The sequence below is a fragment of the Nicotiana tomentosiformis genome, chromosome 3, assembly GCF_000390325.3.
Source record: "Nicotiana tomentosiformis chromosome 3, ASM39032v3, whole genome shotgun sequence".
Taxonomy (NCBI): Eukaryota; Viridiplantae; Streptophyta; class Magnoliopsida; order Solanales; family Solanaceae; genus Nicotiana; species Nicotiana tomentosiformis.
The window spans coordinates 37,117,610-37,135,318 of NC_090814.1; the positions used below are offsets into that span (position 1 = coordinate 37,117,610).

General features: G+C 40.2%; 1 long non-coding RNA gene across 3 annotated transcripts; it reads left to right on the top strand.

Annotated features, from left to right (window-relative positions):
* The first annotated feature begins 2,754 nt into the window (after positions 1-2,754).
* LOC104085548 (uncharacterized) lies at positions 2,755-7,866 on the top strand. Of its 3 annotated transcripts, none has more exons than XR_004504094.2 (4): positions 2,755-2,924; positions 3,154-3,278; positions 4,850-6,719; positions 7,576-7,866. It is a non-coding gene; the product is annotated as an uncharacterized lncRNA (long non-coding RNA). The 3 variants fall into 3 exon arrangements; XR_683878.4 differs by having other exon boundaries at positions 2,765-2,924; positions 4,850-4,995; XR_011414677.1 differs by lacking the exon at positions 7,576-7,866 and having other exon boundaries at positions 2,765-2,924; positions 4,850-6,861.
* Positions 7,867-17,709: the final 9,843 nt, after the last annotated feature.

A 17,709-nucleotide genomic window follows, 5' to 3' on the forward strand; every position in this document is an offset into this window, starting at 1 on the left:
ATCTATCAAGTTCTTTGAAAATATAATCATCATCAGTTTTGTCATTCCACCATGTATATATGCTTTCTTTAAAACTTAGATCGAACAAATTGCAAGTGTTTATGCAATGCCGATAGTACTCCACTTCATTCATTGAAACTAGCAATCTCCCTAAACTTCTCTTTTTCATCGACAATGACATTGAAGTCACCACCAACTAGCCAAAGAGATAACCATATTATTAACTAATGCATACATTGAATTTCAAAGTTCAACTCTCTCCACAATATCACCTTTAGCATACACAAGAGTGATTATAAAATCCTTTTTAAGTTTCCGGATTAAATAGCCTATGTGTCCAATGTTGTTCCATGTCAAACAAGAATGAAATTTCATAAGCTTCATCCACAAAGTCTCAAACTTTATTATAGAAACATTAGCAAAAGCATGTTGCAATCCAAGCTTCCTCTTATAACCTTCCAACTTGTTGGCATTTTGCATTGGTTCCATTAATCCAATCAAGTAGAATTGGTATTGTTCATGCATTGTCATAAGCCTTTCAAAGGCTTTCTTAGTGTTGACTGATCCAATATTTCATATAATAGCATTCACAGCTAATTTATGAATTTAGATAATGTCCTTCTCGTTTGTACCCCAGTCCCTTGCACACTAGAAATTTCTTTTTGTTGCTTCTTCCTCTCGTTGCCCACTAATTTGTCTTTGTCAGTTTGCCTTGAAGATAGGTCTCCTTGCCTTGCTGCGTTCATGAAATTTTGGGCTGTGGGTTTTTCATCAAGATCCCTACCTCCCATATTATCATGATCATCTTCAACACTATCCATCTTTTGATGCATCAATTGGTTTTTTTTCCAATCTTACTTAGGTAAAACAATCTTGTTGGCACTTTCTTTAGGAAATTTCTTCACCTGAAGACTAGGTGAAGAGGTCACCACAAGTTACTTCTTATCCTCCACCCTAACATTACCCTTAACTTTCATGAAAAAATTAGGGTTTACTATAGCTGAGCTAGTGTTAGGGTTAGGGTTCACTATATATATTTCACATGCGACAAGACAAATATCGAGTTTGCGCATATGGCCAGACAAGGTGGGATATTGTTAATACGCATGTGATAAGACAAAGCGGGCATTTATTTATTGTTGCGCACGCGGTGAGATAAGAATGGCTATGTGGGGGATGATATGTGATGGCACGAGGGAGTGTTATTGATGAAAAATGAGTATTCTTGTTTGTGCTTATGACTTCCTTGTGTGTGTCATGCATTTTATGTATTTTGTTGCATTGTTCCCAATGTGCTACTCCATATCTCCCATATTACTTGATGATTTGGTTACGAAGATGGACTTACCTACGTAGAGTTATTATCTCACATTCTATTAAGTTGTTGGTAGCATAACGGATTGAAATAAAAGAAGGTGTTATCATGCATTACTTTATTTGATTCTTGATAAATTTCTCTTGAATGTGTTATTGGTAATTGACACGGGTACGATATACGTTGTGGCACGAGGTCTTTGCCATGCGAGTGTGACTTATATTGTGGAGCGAGGTCTTTTCTCTGCGAGTGTGACTTATATTACGGCACAAGGTCTTTTACCATGCAAGGGTGATTGACAATGTGGGCAAGAGGTTCCATATGTATGATTCTATTTGATGACTTATTGTCGGAACAAGACCTTTATTTGTTTTAAATAGTTATCGCTTAATCTGATGATTTAAAGTTATTGCTTCTGCCATTCTTTCTGTGGTATACTTACTGGGTACCGGTCATGGTATACTTATACTATACTTCTGCATATTTTTGTGCAGATCTAGATGTTGGAGATAACGGACCTAGGCATTGAGATTTCTTTGATCGTGAGGATTCAAGGTAGAGTTATTTTAATTGTCGCAGTCCCTTGGAGCCCTTTCCTTATATTTATACTGTCAAATTCTCTATCCGAACAGTATTGTATTTTTGAGTTATTTCTATATATTCAGGTTGAGTTCGAGACTCAACACTACATAATCTTGGGGATTTATTTTGATTATTGCCCTATTGGCTTGTATCACCTTTATTTCCGCATTTATATTAATCTCTACTTCATAATATCATATTTATTGGTTTGACTATTGTAAGTGACCAACTTACTTAGTTTTAGAGATTAGGTGTCGTCACGATCCTTAAGGTGTGATATTGGGTAGTGACAATATATAATATTATATAAGTATACTGGTCATATAATATTTACACTAGAATATAACTTCTATCCACCATCATACCTCATTTTAATACCAACAAAAAATTAAGTCAAAACTAGCAAAATTTAGGTGGAAATTCTTTTCTTCAATGCTATATAGTGTTCTTTTGTGCAAATCTAGTCGGATAATATCAGATCTTGTAGATTTAGTCGAATCCTCTGAAAGCCGATAACTACTATTGGCATGTACTAATCCAACAACTAATCTCAAATCAAGAGTCAAACTTGATCGATTACGAAAAATGGATATTACACTCGAATTATCAAAAGATACTAATTTTAACTATATAATAAGTGAGAGTTTTGGTACGGCCAAGGGTAAAACAGTAATTAACAAATAATTCTGCTTCAAATGTGATGTCATCTTGGCATGACAAAACCAGGCCTCTTTATTATTACCGACACCTTTTGCCCTTGCTTTATGCATTTATTACATTTGTTGGCTTAATGTTTCTAGAAAATAAAGCTAACTTTGAGCCTTTTTTGGTAAATTAGTTCTTTTAGGGGTCTTTACAGATTCCCAGTTAGTCTACACTCCTGATCACTATACCTTCCCGTCATCTTTTAACTTTACCCAACAACCCATGTGGTTTAACTTGAAAGGTATCAATTATGATGTTGAAGTTTAAGATGACACAAACAAAATATTGCAGACAAAGAGTCAATTGATTGCTTTCCTTTGAGGTAGGTTTATGTTATCTTCTTCGTTTCAATCTTTTTAGTTCCGGGGTCTCTTTTTGTTGATTTTGTGTTTGATAGAGTTGATATTTCTTTTAATTTTTGCTGTTTCGTTTGTTATTTGGTTGAAATCATGTTGCATGTATTATTTTAACTCTACTGATTTTTCTGATTTTTCTTTTGTTGGATTCCTGCAAGTCTTCGTTTTTTCTTCTAACTTCATCCCTTCTTGCAGCCTCAATGATAATACTTAGTGATGGATTTTATGGGTCATCTGCACTTACTGCTTCTGGTCTATGTTGTTGTTCTTGTGGAATTTCTCGCTGTGGGCATCCCCTTATCTAAGAAATGAAAGCAAAGGTGAATAAATTAATGTCAAGCATCATCTTTTTAATCTGCAATAATTTTATATTTTTATTGTTATGCTGACCTCGATGGCAAGTAAATATTTTATCAGGATAAAAGATTAACCTTTTTATATTGGTAAAGTTTCAAGATATTTTCTGGTTTTCTATTCAAAAATATTTTTTGGGTGTCAAGGAAAATGGGAAGACTTCATGACTGAAAAAAAGTTATGAAATATCAAAGGAAGAATGGTTCATTGTTCAATTCACCATTTATTACAACAGCTTTTCTTATTCCCGTTACGATTCTAATAGCCTCGATTGCCTTTGCCGTGCGTTGGAAAAGTTCGTAAATGCCGGTAAATTTGTGCAAGTTTATTTATGCCGTGAAAGTTATTATGATATGCTAAAGTAAATTGTATAATGTCTATAAATCTTTCAGTTCCAACTGTCTATCCAATAGATAAACAAGCACGCCTTTGTATGGTCGATAACCTCAAAAAATTGGGAATTGGCCCTTTTATGAGGAAAAACAGAATATGTTGGATGAAATTTACAATTGATCAATTACTGAAATAATTCTGCTTGTAGATTGATTCAAACAAAGCCTATACATTTGTAGTTTTTATTTGTACATGTCGTGAAATTTGGCACCAAAAAAAAAAAGAATGTTGGTTACATGGAAGGAAGAAATCTACACAAACGCTTTCACTTGTGCCACAAAATTCTGTATTGTCTAAATATGGATACAATATCGCCTCTGGTCTCTTACTAACGTGTAATCATATTATCATGTTTTCTTATAATATTTTTGGTGTTCAAATAGTTTTGCCAAGTTAGTTGTGCATTATAGATCCGATAGCTTAATTTCTGGAGCAACATTAATATAGTGGACATTTGAAGGACATGTACATTGTGTTGGATATGTATCAAGTATTAGAAATAATTATTGCTACAAAACAACCTTTTCAAAGAATGCACTCATCATTCTTACATTTTTTGAGATAGTGACTGTCAAATTATTTTTATCCTCCAAATAAATGCACCAGACCCCAGACACTAGACATATTCATGAACATGTATTTGCCTTAAGTTGCATTGTCATCAGCTCAGATTATTCTTACTCTCTTAGGACCAATATTGAACGGAATGAAAAAGCTAGACATAGAATATCCTTAGGATCCAACGAAGGGTCAGAAATGCTTAATGCATAAATAAGAGTGAGACCTGTGAAAGTTTTTTCAAAATTTTCGAACCGCAACAAGTACCTAAAACTGTTGACTATGGTATAAATGACGACACCGTAGGTTCCACAATTTTGAATTTATTCCTTTTCCTAAATACATTAATATATATTTTTTGTTTGATGGGATAAATGTGTCAAATTGAAGAGGTCTGTAATCAAATAAAAATTAGTATATTCGGTGTGTTGCTGATTTCTTACTTTTTGGAGGAGTCCTTTAGTATTTATTCACTTTTACTTTTATATTTGGCCTAACAAGTTCAATTTTGTTTGATGGGCCATAAGGTGCTGCTGTTTGGATTAGAAGAGTAATATTGTGTTATATTTTGTTCTTCCTTCTGTAGCTCAACAATTCGGGATAAAATAATTTCGCATGTCGTGCCATGGTTTACTGGCGAGGCTGCTCAAGGAGATTCAATCTGAAGATATGAAAGATGTTATCAAGGAAGATGAGGATGAAGAAGATAAAGAGGAGATGACAGAAAAGAATGTGAGATTTTTTGCCTGCTTTTACAAAGTGATTCGACTTTTTCCTGTTAATCTTTGCCATGTTATTCCAGTTAAAGAGGGTTATTAGATTTTTACAAATTCTGTATGCAAAGTAAAAGTTAATGTGTTTCCCTTCTCAGTTGCCACATGTTAATAGAGGGTATTGTAGCCATAAAGATTGCTTTTAGAAGTTAATTTGAGTGTGTTTCTCTCACATCAAAGGCTTGAACCACTAAAATAGAGTGGGTGATGAAAATTGGCAAAGCAACTAATGAACTAACTCTTTTCTTCGTTCTTTTGTCATGTATTTTCTTGATATTTTAGGGTCTTTATTTTAAGGCATTCTGTTTCATGAAACTTTTAATTTCCATAAAATTATCGGAGTCTTTGCATATAAACTAATTGTTAACTGATTTGATATGTTCTTTTATTATATTCTTAACTGATGCGATATTTTGGTTAATATCATTTTCATTGATAAATAGTTCCCTGTTATAATTCTATTTTCTCATCTCCATAACTTTAAAAAGTTGGTTCACTTTGTGCAATCTCTGGTAAGTTTTTGATGCAAGAAAGTGGGGTTTGGTTTCACGCTGTTGATCTGTTTATTTTTATTTTTAAGTGGTAATTCTGATGGCATCTTCTGAGATTTTGTAATATTGACCTACAATCCTAAATTCCGGATGTGAGCATGCCACTAATAAGCAAAGAACAGTCCAATTCATGATATAGGATACTGCAGTAAATGTTTTTGATAAACTGATACCATTTTCCATCACATTGTTTCCCAATAGACCTGAAGTTCTTCATAGGCATGCGGGATAGAAAATCTTCTCTAAAAAAAAGACAGATCAGAGATGACGGAGAGATTAGTTAGTTACCAAGGTGCATCTAGCATTTAACATTAGATTGATATTTCCAGATCTGTTATCAAGTGGTCCTTGAGAAATAGACGAAATTGAAATTTACATATCTGGAAAATGAAGGTTCACAATTGTTGTGGTTGGCGCAGAGGTTCTGATAAAAAAATGTTACTTTCTTCTAAATAGAGCGTTAATCATACCCTTCATACTGTGAGAACATGCATTTGTTTTTTATATTGCTGGTGTACTCGTAAGAACTGATCTTGGGTGCTTTCTTTTTTATTATGATGTGATCCCTTTTGTCAGTTACTCCTTTCATCCCTTTTATAGGGCAGTGCATCAAATTTTGGCAATTAAGGTTCTTTAACCTTGGCGGTAAACTTTAACTTTGGCCAATCTACGGACTACAAAGAATTACACTAACTTGAGCATTAGTATCTTTTCCAACCTTGATAATCATTATATATATATAAGCCGTATATTGCTACTTCCAGATGTTATATCTTTTACTTTGAAAACTTCTTCGTTTCACCAACTTTTGTACATGACAAAAGGGAGTTGATTTTTACTCATGTACCACATTTGGCTCATAAGTTTCTGGTTCTATTTTCCTTATTACTTGCCAACAGATTGGTCTATTTTGTTTAGAGTTATAACATCAGAAGGCAAAAAGTTTTTTTCGTATTGTAGTTTTCCTGATGTGCAGACTTAAATGCATGTGATAACAGTTGGTTAACACAAAATAGATTGGACAAATTGAAGTGCTACTCTTCTGCTGCAGCCATATTTTTTATCATGAAGCCCAAATTTCCTCTAATGATGACGACCCCTGAAAGAGCTTCACGTTCAGGAGATCAGATGGGTACACTAGCATATTGTTTTTTATTTTAAAAAAACAATCATGATCTTTGCCATGTCACTACAGGCTCCGGTATTTAGAAGAACTCATTCAGTATACCTAAAGTTTCTGGAATAGAAAACCTCCACAAGTTAGCATTACAACACACATATTCTACAATTTTCTTTAATCGCCTTTCACTACTTTTGTTCTGCATTGGAGTTGGTAAAATAAGTTACTTCTAGATTGTCTTAAACAGTAGCAGCAATGATTTTATTCTATTTTTGAAGACTTAACTGTATCACATAAAAGCAATAGATCATTTGAGGATGATGCGAGTGATTAATAACATGAAAATAGTCAAATTTAGCAACATGCATGGGGGATAGACATTATGCTCATAGTCTCTTGGTAAAAATTATGCTCTCTTGGTAAGTGTTACAACTGGTATTTGATATCAGATATAGGTGGATACAGAAGTTTTGAATTTGAGGACCACAATATGCATATGAAATAGAAGTTCTGCCAAGAATTGTTGATGGAGAAGCATGAATAATTTACTGAGATCTAGCAAGAATTATCTGACACAAGTATTATACTTAAATGTAAATTCTTACTCCCTGGCCTTCACTTCTGGGTCTTTAGTACCTTCGGGTACCTTATTAGCCTCGACGTTTGAGTATTTGGAGGACGTGTGACCATATAAAGTATATATTGTCATTAACAGGTATTTTTTTTGGGGGGGGGGGGGGGACACTTTTGGCCATACTTCCTTTACTCATTATTTGTCATTTTGATTTCATTTGTTTGATTCCATAAAGCAAAGAGGGAGTGCTACCAATCTTTATCTTTAACAAGTGTTTTCTTATTTTTCTTGTAGCCTTGGTGCATACACTACAATACTACAGTGGTTGAAGATTTCTTTGGTTTTGGAGGTTCTGTGGAAGAACTAAACATTTTACTTCAGTTGTTTAAGATGTAGAAGCTTCAATTAGTCTTTTCTTTGTTTTTAATATTCCTTGCTATTTTAGCAGCGTCTTCTTATTCAAATCTCTTAAGTCTTTTATATTCCTCGGAATCCAATTATGTGGTTATTTATAATCTGTCTTCGAACTTTTAGTTTGAGTGTTCTTAAATAACACGCTTTCCTGCTGTCGAACCTTTTCTATTATCATATGGCTATTCTTTATGATATTTCTCAAAGATTTGTGATATTTGCGAACAAAAACAATGTCGGGCATATGCCCGTGCATAGCACGGGCACCACCCATCTAGTATAAATAGATAAGAAAGTTAGAAAAACCACCACCTAAGAAAGGGAAAAAACTAATACTCTCATGTAACAATCCGGCCAGTCGTTTTGAGCATTTTAGTCCCGTTCCCCTATTATTGCCTCCTCTATGTTCAATTGTGGTTATGTTACTTGCCGGGTTGGTTAGTTTGGTTTCGGGTGAGTTTTGGGGTGAATTGGGACACTTAGTCTCAAGGTTGAAACCTAAGTTGGAATAGTTGACCGGAGTTTGACTTTTGGGTAGACGACTCCAGAATGAAATTTTGATGGTTCTGATAGCTTCATATGGTGATTTAGAACTTAGACGTATGTCCGGATGTTGATTTAGAGGTCCGTAGGTTGATTTGGTACTTTTGGCGAAAGTTGGAAGATTGAAGGTATTGCACCCTATTTTGCACTAGTCAAAACAAGATTCAACTTGTGGTTTTTCTATTGTTGATAAAAGAGACTCGCCACCTAATATTTAAAGGTATACTAGGGTACCTATTTAATTACTAAGTCATATTCTTTAGCAGTCTGCTAACCGGTGAGATTATGAGTATGGGTTCTTGTTCTTCCAAGGGGAAGGTGCTAGGCACCCCTTAAAATCTACCTGATGTAGCTCCATAGAACATGGACTAGATTTAGAATTAATTTATATTATGCCTTAACTAGTGTTCTAAAAATATGGCTTACCACATATTAGGACATAATTCTTACAAAGGGTGTAGTTTAAAAGGGTATGAATTTATAGAGAAAAATAACGTTAGTGCATATATACTTGAAAAGAGCTTTTGAAAAAAGATATAGGATGTTTGTATTTTAGAAAGTATGTGAAAAGGAGAACTCAACTAAAACACTTGTTCCCAAAGCATAGAGGTGCATGTTGTTCTAATGAGATGGGAGTAAGCCTAAGATATACCTTGATTTGAAGACTTGAAAAAAAAATTATTTTTTGAAAATCCATTGAAGCGACAACACTTCACTTTTTCAAAATAATTTGATTCCCTTTTTGAAGATAAAGCTTGATTTCTAATCTGATTTTTCCTTTTGAAAGTGTGGTTGTTGCTAAGCTTTGAGCTTCAAAATCTTTTAAGGAAAAAGGTGAGCAAAAAATATAGTAATGATATAAATAATTTATAATTAGCGGACGGGAGATTAGTTACTAACTAATTCTTCTTTTAATCCCATGTTATTTAAGGCTTGCCTATATTTATATGACATAGGATATAAATTAAAGCATTCAATCCAAAGTGCAACAAGGCAGTAAACTAAGTAACGAAGCAGTAAATAATAACGGAGTTTAGAAGTAGAGAATGGGACTCTGAAATTTGGGCCTTAAAGAGGCACGCCAAACAGTAATAGGGATGGCGACAACTGACTTCAGATTTCCAGAAATACAGCAATGTTGGACTTGGGCCCAAGTTCCCCAGGAACTCAGCATGCCCAAATAAATGTACATGTTCAAAAAAGAAGAAGAGAAGGTCATTAGATATAGATTCTACATGTTCGATCATGTATGAAACATATAAGCAAAGGATTGGAGCAAAATATAACAAACTATCAATACTCAAATACTATGAGAAACTAATACTAATGTGGTGGTGTAACAACTCGACCGGTCGTTTCGAGAGTTATAGCCATGTTTTGCCCATTTCTGCTTCTTTTGTGTTATTCAGCTATATTGTGATATACCAGGTTAGTTGGTTCAGGTCCGGAGTGGTTCAGAGTGAATTGAGATACTTAGTCTCTTTCTTAGAAGCTTAAGTTGGAAAAATCAACCGGATGTTGACTTATGTGTAAACGATCTAGGATTTGAATTTTGATGGTCCCGTCAGCTCCGTTAGGTAATTTTGGACTTAGGAGTGCATCCGAAATATGATTTGGAGGTCCGTAGTGGAATTTGGCTTGAATTGACGACAGTTGAAAATTCAGCAATTATGGTCGGCAGTGAAAAATTTGATATCGGGGTCGGAACAGATTTCAGGGAGTTGGAGTAGGTTAGTTGTGTCTTTTGTGACGTGTGTGTAAAATTCGAGGTCATTCGAACGTGGTTTGATAGGTTTCGGCGTTGTTTGCAGAATTTGGAAGTTTAGAAGTTCTTAGGCTTGGATCCGAGGGTAATTTGGTGTTTTGATGTTGTTTTGAGTAATCGAAGGCTCGACTAAATTCGTATGATGTTATGGGACGTGTTGGTATGTTTGGTTGAGGTCCCGAGGGCCTTGGGGTGATTCCGGGTGGTTAACAGAAGGTTTGGAACTTGGAAAATGCGGTTGAACTGCTGCTGCTGGTGTTTTCCGCACGTGTGGAGAGGGAGCCACATGTGCGAGACTGCAGAAGTGCATGGGAGGTCACAGATGCGGGTAGTGTTGAGTTGGACTGGAACTGCAGGTGCGAGAAGGCGGTCGCATCTGCGAGCTCGCAGGTGCGAGACCTGGGGTGCAGATGCGGAAAGGAGGAAATTGGCTGGTTTCGCAGAAGCGGAGGGAGATGCGCAGGTGTGCTATCGCAGGTGCGAGATTTGGCTGCAGATGCGGAACCTGGGATTTTAAGTGAGTTCCGCACCTGCGATGGGAATTCCGTAGGTGCGGCGTCGCAAAAGCGGAAAAGGGGACAACAAATGCGATTTCACTGGGCAGAATGTATAAATAGAGGACTTCAAGATTTTTTCTCATTTCCACCACTTTTAACTCGGACTTTGGCGCTTTTGAGGTGATTTTTGAAGGAGATTCAAGGATATTCACTGAGGTAAGTTACGTGAGCTTTATTATCCTTAGCTATGGTATTTTCCTGTTGATTTCTCACCGAATTAGTGGGGTTTTTGAAGTGAAATAAGGGTTTAGGGCTTGGGATTTTAGAGAGCGTATTTTGGGAATTTAAGAGACAAAATGATGTCGGATTTTGATGAATTTAGTATGGTTAGACTCGGGAGTGAATAGGCTTTCGGGTTTTGTGATTTTTATCGAGTTTCGAGATGTGGGCCCAGGGTACGGGTTTGAGTGAATTTCGGATTTTAGCTCTAATTCAATAGTTTTCTTGTGGGATTGATCCCTTTAGCCTTTATTGATTGTGTTGTATTACTTGTGGCTAGACTCGGGACATTTGGAGGCCGAATCGAGAGGCAAGGGCATTGTGAAGTAGAAATTTGCTCGGATTGAAGTAAGTAATGGTTGTAAATCTAGTCCTGAGGGTATGAAACCCCGAATTTTTGTGTCATGTGACTATTGGGAGGGATCACACATGCTAGGTGACGGGCGTGTGGGCATGCACCGTTGGGGATTGTGACTTGGTCCGTCCCGTAGTAACTGTAAAGTTGAACAACCTGTTGTAGCTATATGCTCCTTATGTGTTTTATAAAGATTTACTGTAAATCATGCTAGATACCATGTCTAGGCTTTATGCCGGTATTGTTTGGACCCTTAGAGGTCGTTTCTTGCTGTCCTCTTACTGTTTTGGTTGATAATCCGCACTCAGTCATGTTCATGTATTTTTACATCATAGCTCAGTCTCTGTTATTCTATCTGATGCATCATGTCAATGTTGTTTGGGTTGATTACTTTGATTTCTGAGAGCCCGAAGACTGGAGAGATTGATGACTGAGTGAGGCCGAGGGCCTAATTTGTGAGGACATTTATGGGATCGGGCAGCACGCCACAACATGTTTCATTGATTCTGCCATGATGGGCATTGATATAGCGCTTAGGCTGAAGGAGCCCCTTCGGAGTCTATACACACCCCCAGTGAGCGCATGTACCTATTGAGTGCAAGTGCCGAGTGCTGAGCGATTGTGAGGCATGAGTGATTGCGAGGTTGGAGTGATTGGGAGGACTGAGTGATGTTTGCCCGAGGGGCGGTATATGATTTCATCATTTATGCTCATAGTTGCTTTGAGTACTTGTTTGAGAACTGTTGAAAGATATTTTTAACTTATTTTACTTGAACTTGATTTAAGCAAGCTGATTTGACTTAAACTCTGGTTGTAAAGCATGTCGTACTTTACTGAATTTTGTGATATGAACTATACTTGCATCTAGCTCGTCACTACTTCTCAGTCTTTATTTACTTCTGTTGCTTATTGAGTTGGTGTACTCACGTTACTCACTGCACCTTGTGTGCAGATCCAGGCATTTCTGGCCACGGTAGCGGATGCTGATATTTCCGTAGCTGATCATTGGAGATAGCAAGGTAGCTGCTTGGCGATCGCAACCCTGCTTTTCTTCTTCTCTACTTTCCCCTTAGTTGTAATTTTGAATTTTTCCCAGACTATGTGTAGTCTTGTTATTATCAGACCAGTCTGTAGTAGTTTCTCATGACTCAGTGACACCCCAATGTTTGGGGCTTTTCATTCCGCATTTCTATTTTTGAGTTCAACTCTTGTTTCTTTTATGAAACTCGGTTATACAAAATGTCTTTTGGCATATCTTTGAATGAATTATTGTAGTATTGTGGAAATCGGCTGGCCTAGTACAATCGATAGGCGCGATCACGACAGGTTTGAGTTTAGGGTCGTGATAAGTTGGTATCAGAGCCTAGGTTACATAGGTCTCACGAGTCATGAGCAGGTGTAGTAGAGTCTTGCGGATCGGTATGGAGACATCTGTACTTATCTTCGAGAGGCTGCAGAACCCTTAGGAAAATCTAACATTCTTGAATTCTTGTCGTGCGAATCTGTTGATTCTGGTAACTAAACTTCTGTTGTTTCATTCTCTCACAGATGTTAAGGACTCGCACTATCGGACAGGAGGACCAGCCACCAGTACCACCAGCCAGGGCCGCGAGAGGCCGCAGTCGAGGCCGTGGTAGGGGTAGGTGTTTAGCCCGTGCAGCAGCCGGGGCAGTACTTGCAGACCCCCAATTTCCTCCAGATCAGGACCAGGTCCCCGTGATAGATGTTCCAGCGGGAACAACTCAGGCACCACCTGTGCCTATTGTGATTCCCGGCCTTCAGGAGGCCCTAGATCAGATTATGACAGTGTGTACTAGCCTTTCTCAGGCGGTCTCTATTTCGATGGCCGCAACCACATCTTAGGCCGGGGAAGGCACTCAGACTCCCGCCACCCGTATATCGGAGCAGGTTGTTCAGGGACTCCAGACACCGGGGGCTCTACCAGCCCAACTGGTTGCAGCTGCTCAGGATTATGTGGTTCCTGCTATGCCTGGGATGAGCAGCGTAGGTTGGAGAGGTTAGGGAGGAGCCTCCATCTTTCAGTGGTGCAGAGGGTGAGGATGCTCAGGGTTTCTTGGATAAGTGTCAGAGGATACTCCGTACAACGGGTATTCCGGAGACCAGTGGGGTCTCATTCACTACCTTCCAGTTCTCTGGGGTTGCATTCAGTTGGTGGGAGGCTTACGACAGGCGTAGGCCGGTCGGTGCAGTAGCCCTTACTTGGCAGCAGTTCTCCGTTATCTTTCTGGAGAAGTTCGTGCCTCAGTCCCGCAGAGAGGAGCTGCACAGATAGTTTGAGCAGCTTCGTCAGGGTGATATCTCTGTGACGCAGTATGAGATGTGATTCTCAGAGTTTGCCCGTCATGCTATCTGGTTGGTTCCCACAGACAGAGAGATGATTTAGAGGTTTATAGATGGCCTCACTTTTCAGCTGCGACTGCTTATGATCAAAGAGAGAGTGTCTGGTGCTACTTTTGATGAGGTTGTCGACATTGCTCGACATATTGAGATAGTTCGCGGGCAGGAGAGGATTCAAAGGGAGGCCAAGAGGCCTCGGGGATAGGGTGGATTCAGTGGTGCTCCTCATAGGGGTTAGTTCCAGCATGGGAGAGGCCGTCTATTCAAGCATGCTCAGGCGGCCCGCCCAATTCACCGTGATGCATCATCGGGCCATAGTTCTCATAGTTCTCATCAGGGCTACTCATCACTCAGTGCCCTCCCAGCCCAGTGTTAGTCCCGTGCTCTATCCGCTCACGGCTCCTCTATGCCAGGTTCTTCTACCAGTTATCCCGCTGCTCGGGGCTCCCTTCAGTCCCCATCACCGACTCCAGGGAGTTGTTTTGAGTGTGGGGAGTTTGGGCATATGTGGAGGCAGTGCCCTCGTCGTCATGTAGGTCCATCTCAACAGAGGGGTCAACCTTCGACTTCAGCACCAGTTACTTCACCACCCGCCCAGTCAGCTCGAGGTGGAGGTCAGTCAACTAGGGGTCGCCCTAGAGGGGGAGACCGATCAGGTGGTGGTCAGGCCCATTTCTATGCACTCCTTGCCAGACCAGATGCCATTGCTTCAGATGATGTGATTACAGGTATTGTTTCAGTTTGTCATCGAGATGCCTCGGTACTATTTGACCCTGGTTCCACTTATTCATATGTTTCCTCGTATTTCGCTCATTTTCTGGATATGCCCCGTGAGTCTCTAGTCTCGTCTGTTCATGTGTATACTCTCAAGGGCGATACTATTATTGTGGACCGCATATATCAGTCATGTGTGGTGACACTATTGTTGTGGACCGCATATATCAGTCATGTGTGGTGACTATTGGGGGTCTGGAGACCCGAGTGAACCTTTTGCTACTCAGTATGGTTGACATCGATGTGATATTGGGTATGGATTGGTTGTCTCTATGTCATGATATTCTAGATTGTCACGCTAAGACCGTGACATTGGCTATGCCGGGTTTGCCGAGGGTTGAGTGGAGCGGTTCTATATACTATGTACCTAGTAGGGTAATTTCATATTTGAAGGCTCAGCGTATGGTTGAGAAGGGTTGTCTATCCTATTTGGCTTTTGTGAGGGACGTTAGTGTAGAGACTCCTACAATTGATTCCGTTCCGGTGGTACGTGATTTTTCGGATATATTTCCTGCAGACTTACCGGGCATGCCGCTTGACAGGGACATTGACTTTGGTATTGATTTGGTGTCAGGCACTCAGCCCATTTCTATCCCACCATATCGTATGGCACCAGCGGAGTTGAAGGAGTTGAAAGAACAGCTTCAGGAACTTCTTGATAAGGGGTTTATACGACCCAGTGTGTCACCTTGGGGTGCACCGGTTCTATTTGTGAAGAAGAAGGATGGTTCCATGAGGATGTGCATTGATTACAGGCAGTTGAACAAGGTCACTGTCAAGAACAAGTATCCTTTGCCTCGTATTGATGATCTATTTGACCAGCTTCAGGGAGCGAGGGTATTCTCCAAGATTGATTTGAGGTCCGGGTATCACCAGCTAAAGATTTGGGATTCGGATATTCTTAAGACAGCTTTCAGGACCCGATATGGCCATTATGAGTTCTTAGTGATGTCTTTTAGGCTGACCAATGCCCCAGCAACGTTCATGCATTTGATGAACATTGTATTCCAGCCCTATTTAGACTCGTTCGTTATTGTGTTCATTGATGACATCCTGGTGTACTCTTGTAGCCAAGAGGAGCATGCTCAGCATCCGAGGATTGTGTTGCAGAGATTGATGGAGGAGAAGCTTTATGCAAAGTTCTCCAAGTGTGAGTTTTTGGCTCGGTTCAGTAGCATTCTTGGGGCACGTGGTGTCCAGTGAGGCTATCCAAGGTGGATCCAAAGAAGATAGAGGCGGTTCAGAGTTGGCCTAGACCGTCCTCAGCCACGGAGATTAGGAGCTTTCTGGGTTTGGCGGGTTATTACCGTCGCTTTGTGGAGGATTTTCCTCTATTGCATCGCTCATTGACCCAAAATGGTGCTCCATTCAGGTGGTCGGATGAGTGTGAGGAGAGCTTTCAGAAGCTCAAGACTGCCTTGACCACAACTCCAGTGTTAGTTCTGCCATCAACTTCAGTTTCCTACATCGTGTATTGTGATGCCTCGAGGATATGTATTGGGTGTGTTCTGATGCAGGAGGGTAGGGTGATTGCCTATGCCTCGCGCCAGTTGAAGACTCATGAGAAAAACTATCCTGTCCATGATCTTGAGTTAGCAGCTATTGTTCATGCCTTAAAGATTTGGCGACTCTATTTGTACAGGGTGCATTGTGAGATCTATGCTGATCACCGAAGTTTGCAGCATCTGTTTAAGCAGAAGGATCTTAATTTACGTCAGCAAAGATGGTTAGAGCTTCTTAAGGACTATGATATCACTATTTTGTACCATACGGGGAAGGCCAATATGGTGGCCGATGCTTTGAGTCGCCTGTCGGAGAGTTTAGCATATCTTCCAGCAGTAGAGAGACCCTTGGCATTGGATGTTTAGGCCTTAGTGGGCCAGCTTGTCAGGTTGGATATTTCGGAGCCGAGTCGAGTATTGGCTTACGTGGTCTCCAGGTCTTCTCTTTATGACCGTATCAGGGAGCGTCAGTATGATGGCCTCCACCTGCTCGTTCTTCAGGACATGGTTCAACGAGGTGATGCTAGGGATGTGACTATTGGTGATGAAGGCGTGTTGAGGATGCATGGCTGAATATCTGTGCCTAATGTATATGGGCTCCGGGAGTTGATTCTTGAGGAGGCCCACAAATCGCGGTATTCCATACATCCGTGTGCCGCGAAGACGTACCAGGATTTGAGACAACACTATTGGTGGAGGCGAATGAAGAAGGATATAGTTGGGTTTGTGGCTCGGTGTCTCAACTATCAGCAGGTTAATTATGAACATCAAAGACCGGGTGGCTTGCTTCAGAGATCCCGGAGTGGAAGTGGGAGCAGATCACCATGGACTTCGTAGTTGGGCTCCCATAGACTTCGAGGAAGTTCGATGCTATTTGGGTTATTGTGGATCGACTGACCAAGTCCGAGCACTTCATTCCAATTGGTACTACTTACACTTCCGAGCGGTTGGCTGAGATTTATGTCCGAGAGATTGTTCGCCTGCATGGTGTCCCAGTTTCTATCATTTCATATAGAGGTACTCAGTTTACATTGCAGTTTTGGAGGGCCGTGCAGCGAGAGTTGGGTACTCAGGTGGAGTTGAGCACATCCTTTCACCCTCATACGGACAGACAGCCCGAGCGCACTATTCAGATATCAGAGGACATGTTACGCGCTTGTGTCATTGACTTTGGGGGTTCATGGGACCAGTTTCTGCCGCTCGCGGAGTTTGCATATAACAATAATTATTAGTCGAGTAGTCAGATGGCTCCGTATGAGGCTTTATATGGGAGGAGGATTAGATCTCTGGTAGGATGGTTTGAGCCGGGTGAGGCTAGGCTCTTGGGTACAGATTTGGTCCAGGATGCATTAGACAAGGTGAAATTGATTCTGGAGCGGCTTTGCACGGCGCAGTCTAGGCAGAAGAGCTATGCAGACAGGAAGGTCCGTGATGTGTCTTTCTTGGTCGAGGAGAAGGTTTTGCTGAAGGTATCACCTATGAAGGGTGTTATGAGGTTTGGGAAGAGGGGCAAGTAGAGTCCCCGGTTTATTGGGCCTTTTGAGGTGCTTCATAGGATATGGGATGTGGCTTACAAGCTTGCCTTGCCACCCATCTTGTCGAATGCGCATCCAATGTTTCATGTTTCTATGCTCTGGAAGTATGTTAGCGATCCGTCCCATGTTTTGGACTTCAGCACGGTTCAGTTGGAGGGTGATATGACTTATGATGTGGAGCCGGTGGCCATTTTGGATCGGCAAGTTCGGAAGTTGAGGTCAAAGGACATAGCTTCAGTGAAGGTGCGGTGGAGAGGTCAGCCTGTGGAGGAGGCCACCTGAGAGACCGAGCGGGAGATGTGGAGAAGATATCCACACCTATTTGAGACTCCAGGTATGTTTCTAGACCCGTTCAAGGACGAACGTTTGTTTAAGAGGGGGAGGATGTAACGACCCAGCCGGTCGTTTC